At 41.9% G+C, this 8,065-nt stretch overlaps 1 pseudogene; it reads left to right on the top strand.

Annotated features, from left to right (window-relative positions):
* The first annotated feature begins 5,735 nt into the window (after window positions 1-5,735).
* Window positions 5,736-6,153, top strand: LOC105309977 (annotated as a pseudogene).
* Window positions 6,154-8,065: the final 1,912 nt, after the last annotated feature.

Here is an 8,065-nt window from a genome sequence, read left to right on the forward strand (position 1 = left end):
TGGAAGGGCAGCTTGCGGATCAGCAGCTCCGTGGACTTCTGGTAGCGGCGGATCTCGCGCAGCGCCACGGTGCCCGGCCGGTAGCGGTGCGGCTTCTTGACGCCGCCCGTGGCCGGCGCGCTCTTGCGGGCCGCCTTGGTGGCCAGCTGCTTGCGCGGAGCCTTGCCACCGGTCGACTTGCGTGCAGTCTGCTTAGTACGAGCCATGATGTGGATCTTTCATTTCGAGAACCCTAGGCAGCCTTATTTATAGACATAGCTTTGTCTTGATTGGGCCAGAAAAACTAGGACTTTCTAGAATTGTTATCTTATTGGCTAGAATTCAATCCTATTTATTGGGGACAGGATTCTTATGCTAATCTTCTTCCTTATTACCCCCCCCTTCCCATGTTTTTCTGTAATCTTATAGATCACAGGCGGTTTTTTAACGACCTTTCCTTTAAATTATTGGTGTAACTTTTGAAGGCAATTTACAAAGTATTTTTGTATGCTTGAGATTTATATTTTAACAGGTTACATAGAATTACAAACATGAGTTAGGTTTCAGCCTATCATTTCCAGTTACAAGTTACTTAACTCCTTTCACATAGCTCAGATTTATTTAGCGTCTGACTCCGCGCTAAGTGCCTTATGACTGAGGTTCAGCAAAACACTTATAGTTGAAGAAACCAAAAGTTGAAGTTAGGTGTATCTGACTTCGAGATTCGACTAAGTGGTGTGCTGACCTCTCCCTACGTGGAGAGTTAGAGCCTTCTTCCTTTCTGTAGGCTTTTCTCCCTGAAATAGGGTACCCTCCTTCTCAACTTATTGATGGCCAATTAGATCCTAGACGAAAGGCTTCTAAGGCAAGGAAGGTAAGACCGGAAATACAAATTTCTCCTTTACAAATAGTGAATAGATTCAAAGCAAATAAATTATTCATCGATTACTGAGTGCTAGCGTATGTCCTTCAATAGGTGTTTTCTAATGCTTAAACGTTTCATATCTTTATAAGGAAATTGGACCTTTGCCTTTTAGTTATTTCACATGCTTTGAATTATTGCTTGGAAAGTTGCATGTCATAAAACATTTATGTAAGGTTATCAATGCTTAACGTTGTAATAGTTAATATAAAACTTTTAAATGTATGCTTATTTGATTGAAAGCATTGCATGCAAACTTTATAAAAACTCAAACCCGAAAACAAAAGCAGGCCCCAAAAGCTTAAAACTTACTTTGAGGGTGTCAATTTGAATTATCTTCTTGTTGAAGTTAAAATAAAATAAGCAATTTTGAGGGGATTTCTGGAACACTAAACACAATGTAGAAGTTTCTTATCTTCATATCTTCGAGAGTTCCCTTGGGCAGCAGAAATCTCTCTAGGGAAAAGATCTAAAATGGCATGTAAAACTGTGCCTGATGTGAACAGCTGTTCCCCCTTCCTGTGGTGGTTTTGTAATAATGCCTTACATTTAAAGAGCACTACTCAGTGTTTAAAAATTCTTCTGTATACACTATCTCATTTAATCCCAGCTGTGAAGTAGATGTTATTTTCCTCATTTTACAGATAAAGAAACTGAGTTGCAAAGAAATTATGGCTTGTCCTAGATAAGTAACAAAGCTTACATAATATGCTAAAGCAAAAGGATGAAATTATAATGGATTTCCAGTTTCATCAGATTTGGGGTACATTTTAAAACAAAATCAAATCAGTCAGTGTTTCTCAAACTTATCCACTGAAGTATTCCAATCAGAAGAAGAAACTACCTATGGGATCTAGATGACAGCCCAAAGCAGCCCACCCAAGTGTTACATTTTTTGCAATGTTTTTGGGTTTTTACCTTTTTTTTTTAATGTATGTACCCATAGCCATGATGTATGGAAGTGTTCATTTAAATAAGAAAAAAGATTCTCAAGCTACATATTCATATAGAATCCAACAATCACAAAATCTATGTTACCTTTATAACATAGAGAATCAGAACATTTCAAGAGTCTTCCTCTGGCTTAATAAAAAAATTGTATAAGAATTTCTACTTCTCAGAAAAGAGATGTCAATTTAAATATTAATTATAAGTCAGATACGATAATCAATCAGAATAGTAAACTTTTAAGTTATAGGTAGCACTTCTCAGACTATAACAGTTTGTAATGTATGGTTGCCTTCAAAGTCACTTTTAATAACAGAATTCAGATTCCTATTACTTCGGTTTCACCCAGTCTCCACATTGGATGATAGAGGGGTGATATTTCAGTTTCTCAATACATCATTGTATCGGAAGTAAGTTTATAATGCAGAAGAACCCCTGCTTTGCTGCAGCTGTGGGGAAGAGGGGATATTTTTCTCCTAATATTTCTGAAATTTCTTTCACCACTAATAATGAGAATCTGCAGTTTCAAAAATGAACGCTGCAATTTCATTATTTGGTTCTGTGAGGGGGGAAAAAAAAACAGGCACTAGAAGCTTAAAATTAACCATAGGAAATGAGCCAGCAGAGGAAAATATTAAGAAGTGAATTATTAGGGTCGTAATGTTTTATATGTGCATGTGTTTGTTTTTAATACAAAAATAATGGACCAAATTAAAATTATATGTCCCAGGAAGATAGTTTGTGTTTTATCTTTAACTTCAAGTATCCCCAGGATTTCAGGTACCACCAATATAAGACTTGATCTTTGGTTTGTGGGTTGGTCAGGCCATATGCCTAAATCCCTTTCATCTTGAGTGGCTTGTAGCCCTGGACCAGACTGAGAAACCATAGGATTTAGAAATCCTTTCCTTACCCCATTCTGAGATTAAACTCATTCCCTCAAAATCTTGCTCATTGGATAAAAAGTCCAGGTTTTCTGCCCATCCTTAACACTGCTGCCTGTACTGTATAGTGAAGGATAGTATAGGAGAGAAAGATTTTCTCGACCCTGTTAGGGTCCCTGGCTGGATCTGAAAATTAAACTGACAAGGAGTAACAGGAGAAAAATACAAAAATTTATTTAACGTAAGTTTTACATGACACAGCAACCTTCATAATGAAATGAAGATCCAAAGAAACAGACCTGAGTATTTTAATGCTAGGCTTAATGAAGAGTGGGCAGTTACGTAGAAATGGGACAGGTTAAGGAGCCTGAGGTGAGTATAGTAACCTGGGGGAAACAGCAAGGCCTGTGTGTTAGGATTCTTCTGTGTGTCCCTTTTCCTGTGAAGATAATTCTCCTTTCCTCTGGGCATAGGAAGGACATCTCTTATAAGATGGTTTAATGACTTGTTTCAGGGGAGATGGTCCCAGGGAAAGTCAAAGTGGCCTACTTGCTTCTGTCATTGAGAAACTAAGCTTAAAATGTTTTATATGCTAAGGTGACATATTTTGGGGTAGCGTGCCCTGACCCCCATCGATGCCAGGTAAACCACACCTAAAACATGCCATTTTGGCATAAGAATTAGTTTGAGCTAAAGGCACTTGGAAAATTGCAGGTGCAAGAGGACTCCCTTTTCCGACCTCCCCTTTTCTTCCTAAAAGCAGGAGATGAAACCTCCATGTAAAAGATGCCCGCCTTTATAAGGAGGAAAATAACATTGCCATCACCAAGGTCAAAGCTGAGAGTAATCCATACAAACAAACATTGTTAAACTAACTCTATCTTCCTGGTCACTTTTCTACCATTAATGCCCTTCCTAACCTGAGCCCTTCTGTCTTGTTACATTTTCCTGATTTACTGCTCGTGTCTAATTCACTGTATACACCCAACTTGATAACTGCTCCTTACACTAAATAAATGCATATTCTTTCTCCTGTGAATCTGTCTTATGTCAATTTAATACTCAGGCCCAGCCAAAAATCTTAAGAAGATAGAGGAAAAATTTTGCCTCCCCTACAGCAGTTAAGAATTTGATGGGGTGCAGAATGCCACCCCCAAATATGCCACTTTGGTATATTGATTTTGAGCTGAAGGCATTTGAGAAATGGCAAGTGCAAGAAGGGCTCTCTGACCTGCTCCTTTTACCTGAAAAGCAGCTCATAAAATTCCCATTCGAAAAGTTCCCTCTCAGTACCAGGAAGCGAACATTCTTTTCAGACACAGAGAGTCGATGCCAAAATGGATCTGCAGAAACCAACCTATTAAAATAACTCCTACTTTCCATGAGTTTCCTCAAATATATCCTAGTCATTGTCCCATAATTTACTGTCCCTAGCCCAAGCCCCAGAATGTATTGGTGTTTTAAAAGGTATATATAAACTTTTGGACCCAACAGGCTCTTCAGGTCTTCATTTTCCTTCTGAAGACTCCTGTGTTCACATAAAAATATTAAAATTTGTATGCTTTGTTCCTTTCAATCAGTCTTTCGTCAGTTGAATCCTTAGGCCCACATAATTGAGTTCCTTTTTGGTGGCTCTTTCTAGGCATATGAGGGGAGTTCAAAGAAAGCCCATCCCTGCACTTGCTGTTTTTCAAGTGCATATGGCTCAAAATAATCAATATACCAAAGCAGCATAGTTTGAATTGAGATGTCCGAAACTGCCACAGTCATATTTTGGGGCAGCATATTCTACCCTTCAACATCTATTGTGAATTCCAGGGTGTTGTTTGACATGTGATGCATGGTGCCACCATTCCATGGACAGGGAAGGGGTGCAGGTGGAGAAGAGAATGAATCTTCTCAGCCCCCATAAAAGTTACATTTTAGAGATTTCGTTTAAATATTTTGATTTTTGGAGATTTTAGATTTTCGGTTTAAAATGGCTAAAGGACGACCAGGAGAATGGATCTACATGTCTGGAGCCTAGAAGTCTGGATAAATATATAGATTTGGGATTCATTAGCATATAGAAGATAGAGCCAAAGGAGAGATGAAAAAAGGCATGTAAGATTTTTTTAAAGTGATAAATATTTCTCAAAAAAAAATTTTTTTTTGATGCAGAAACTATACGTTCTTGTGGATTTGCCTACAGAAGGCCCTGGTAATGAACATGCTTTTTCCGGTAATGACTCTAAATATGGGGATGTCTTCTTGCAAAACCCACCCAATTCATTAAATTTTGGAGCTCCATGTGGAGCCATCAGTTGGGACACAATGTGTGAAATGAATCCTGGCTGAGAACGAGGGTCGATTACAGGGGGTCTAGAAACAATTACAGGAGACCCCTTGGTCTATCTTGCTCTCAGCAGAGCTTCGAATGACAGTGCGTTGGACTGACTGACGTCCCTGAGGTTCAGCAGTACAGTGAGACCTGTTTACCTAGAATCTGATCTCTCCTGGGTGAGGTGAAAATGCCAGGCCGCACGACACCAAAATAGAAACTAACTAGGGCATTATGGCGACCTCCTCCTCCCTCTCGATCCCAAGTGCCACTGCTCTGGAGATCTGCCCATCCCGCAGGCAGTCTAGTGACCAGATGTGCTTCGCTGCCCTTTCAGTAACCACGTTTGGGGAGCCTGGGGGGGGTCCTGCCGGGATCAGACCCGGCGCCGGGGCGCTCGTGCCATTCGCGTCTCTGGACTCCCTCTGCTCTTGCTCAGGGCTTCCCCCGGCGGAAAGGCCTTTCCTCTCTGTCTATATGTAAGGCCGCCGGCGAGCTCACGGATGGGGAGATGGAGAGGGAAACAGCCGCTGGTTCCGCGGCCCCGGCCTGTGTCGCAGGGCGACCGCTAGGGGGCGGCGGCGAGGGAGGGAGGAGGGGGGCCGCGGGCGAGGAGGGCGAGGCCGCTTGCGTGTGCGAACTAGCGGTGTTCAATCCGGTCCGGCGCGCTCGTATATCAGGAGCCCAGTGGCCGCAGGTGACACCACGTGTGTATTTAGGCGTAGCAGTCATGTCTGGGAGAGGCAAAGGTGGCAAAGGCTTGGGTAAGGGCGGCGCCAAGCGCCACCGCAAAGTCCTGCGAGACAACATCCAGGGCATCACCAAGCCGGCCATCCGGCGCCTGGCACGGCGGGGAGGGGCAAGCGCATCTCCGGCCTGATTTACGAGGAGACCCGGGGGGTGCTGAAGGTGTTCCTGGAGAACGTGATCCGTGACGCGGTAACCTACACGGAGCACGCCAAGCGCAAGACGGTCACCGCCATGGACGTGGTGTACGCCCTCAAGCGCCAGGGACGCACCCTCTATGGTTTCGGAGGCTGAGCCGCCGCTGCAGGCTTGACGTGTGACAACCCCAAAGGCCCTTTTTAGGGCCAACCAAAGGGTCCTTGGAGGAGCTGGACGCTTTTGCATGAAGTATTGGTATCTTTAAATATAGATTTGTTAGCAGTGCTATAAAAGTCGTAGGTGATGATGTGTAGGTATTAAAAAGTTAAAACAGGTCAGTCTAGGGTAGGAACACGTGGTTCAAGGCTATACCCTACCTGAAACCCGAGTCACCGTCCTGGACCACAGGCTGGAGACGTGCTAACCGTTAAATCCAAAAAGCGCAGACTTTTTAACCAAACAATAAAATCACGTCCCATCATACCATGTTTGCCAGCCAGACTAGTAACTAGCATAAAAACATAAAAGCTTTTTCTACTCAGTGCATCTCGCTTTTGTTAACCCATCTCGCAAGAGAGCTGGATTTTGGCGCTTTCAAAAAATCCTATCGTTTTACCTCATCCTTTTGAGTCTGCGTCCTCATTTTTCCGGTTGGTGAGTCTTCGAATTCCAGATATCTACAACTAACGAGCACGTCAGGGAAAAAACTGCCACAACAGTGCTTAACGTGCTAACAGCCCTGAAAACGCAAATCAAGGCAAAGAGAACATGTTATCTTCACTCTACAGTCTTGTTACCTTTTTGAAGACTTGTATTCAAGACATTTTGTTTAAGATTATGTAGTGTGGTCAGCTCTTAAAGGAGTACATATTAAATTGCAAAATTGCAATGTATCTGTCTTTGCAATGTTGTTGCTGAAAGACACTGTCTCATAAATCCACGACTAAACTTTCTTGAATGTAGCACAAAGAAAATAAGCTACTTTCAGCCAGTCATTGTAAGGGGCCTTTTTATTAAACACCAAAACGCAAGAAACCAAGAATTCTTTTTACACACTAGCCAGATAATGTTGCCAAATTTTAACTACACTAATGAGCTCACCTCTGATCCAATGTTTTTCTTTGATTTTTGAAGAGTTGATTGGATTTGAGTTTGCAAGTGCTCTAGAACCTTTTGAAGTGAGCAAGAGTGTCACAAAACCAACATGAACAGGGACCTTAAGAGGGTCTGTTGTAGCTAAGAATGAGAGGCTTTCAGGAACATACACTCCATCAATGCAGAAAACACGATTTAATTTTCGATAAGGCAAAAGCAAATTATTCTATGTCAACATGGTAAAGAATACCTACAGTAAGCCATTCTGTGTACTACTGTTTCTAAATTTTCCTGATTTGGATTTAAATGTGGTAGATATAAATCTCTAATCTTTAAGCCTAATTATAGTTTTGTGGTTATTACATTTACAAGTAAAGAATTTTTTCAGCATTCTCAACTCATAATTTTACAGTTAAATTTGGTTATATATGTAGTTGAGAGAAAAAAATTCCGTCAGCTGGGAAGAGAACCCTTTTTGTCCCAAAGACAGGAGGTGGCAGTGGTAGATCTCTTTATGCTTCTCAGTTTAGTGTAACCTCTTTGATTTTCATTACCTCGAGAGCATTGGTCCCTGAAAGACCCTTTTCCCTTCCTTTCTGACCCCCCACCCCCACTCCCATCCTCTGTTCCACACCGAGAGGAGCTTTATTTACACTTCACCATCTTATTTGCTTTTCAAGACACCATGTAAGACAGACCCTGTAAGATAGACAAGGCTAATATCCTTTTTACAAACGAGGTCGAGAGAAGCAAAGTGATCTGTCCACTGGTCACGCAGCTAATGTTGTCCACCCTCAGGTGTGAGGGCAACTGCATTTTAGTTTTATTTTGCACAATTACAGAAGTTGAATCTTTCTGTCCAAGCTTTGATTTTGCTGGTCTGATCAGCCGCTCAACTCTGCTTTTGGCTAAGGGGTCCCTGGAGTCATTGCTGGGATTAAGAGTCCAGACGGACCCCGGGCGTTATCACGGACTGAACAAACCTTACATTTCCTACAGGCGTGTTTTCAAATGTGTGCAGATGGTATCGTT

Source organism: Pteropus vampyrus, unplaced genomic scaffold (genome assembly GCF_000151845.1).
Source record: "Pteropus vampyrus isolate Shadow unplaced genomic scaffold, Pvam_2.0 Scaffold973, whole genome shotgun sequence".
Taxonomy (NCBI): domain Eukaryota; kingdom Metazoa; phylum Chordata; class Mammalia; order Chiroptera; family Pteropodidae; genus Pteropus; species Pteropus vampyrus.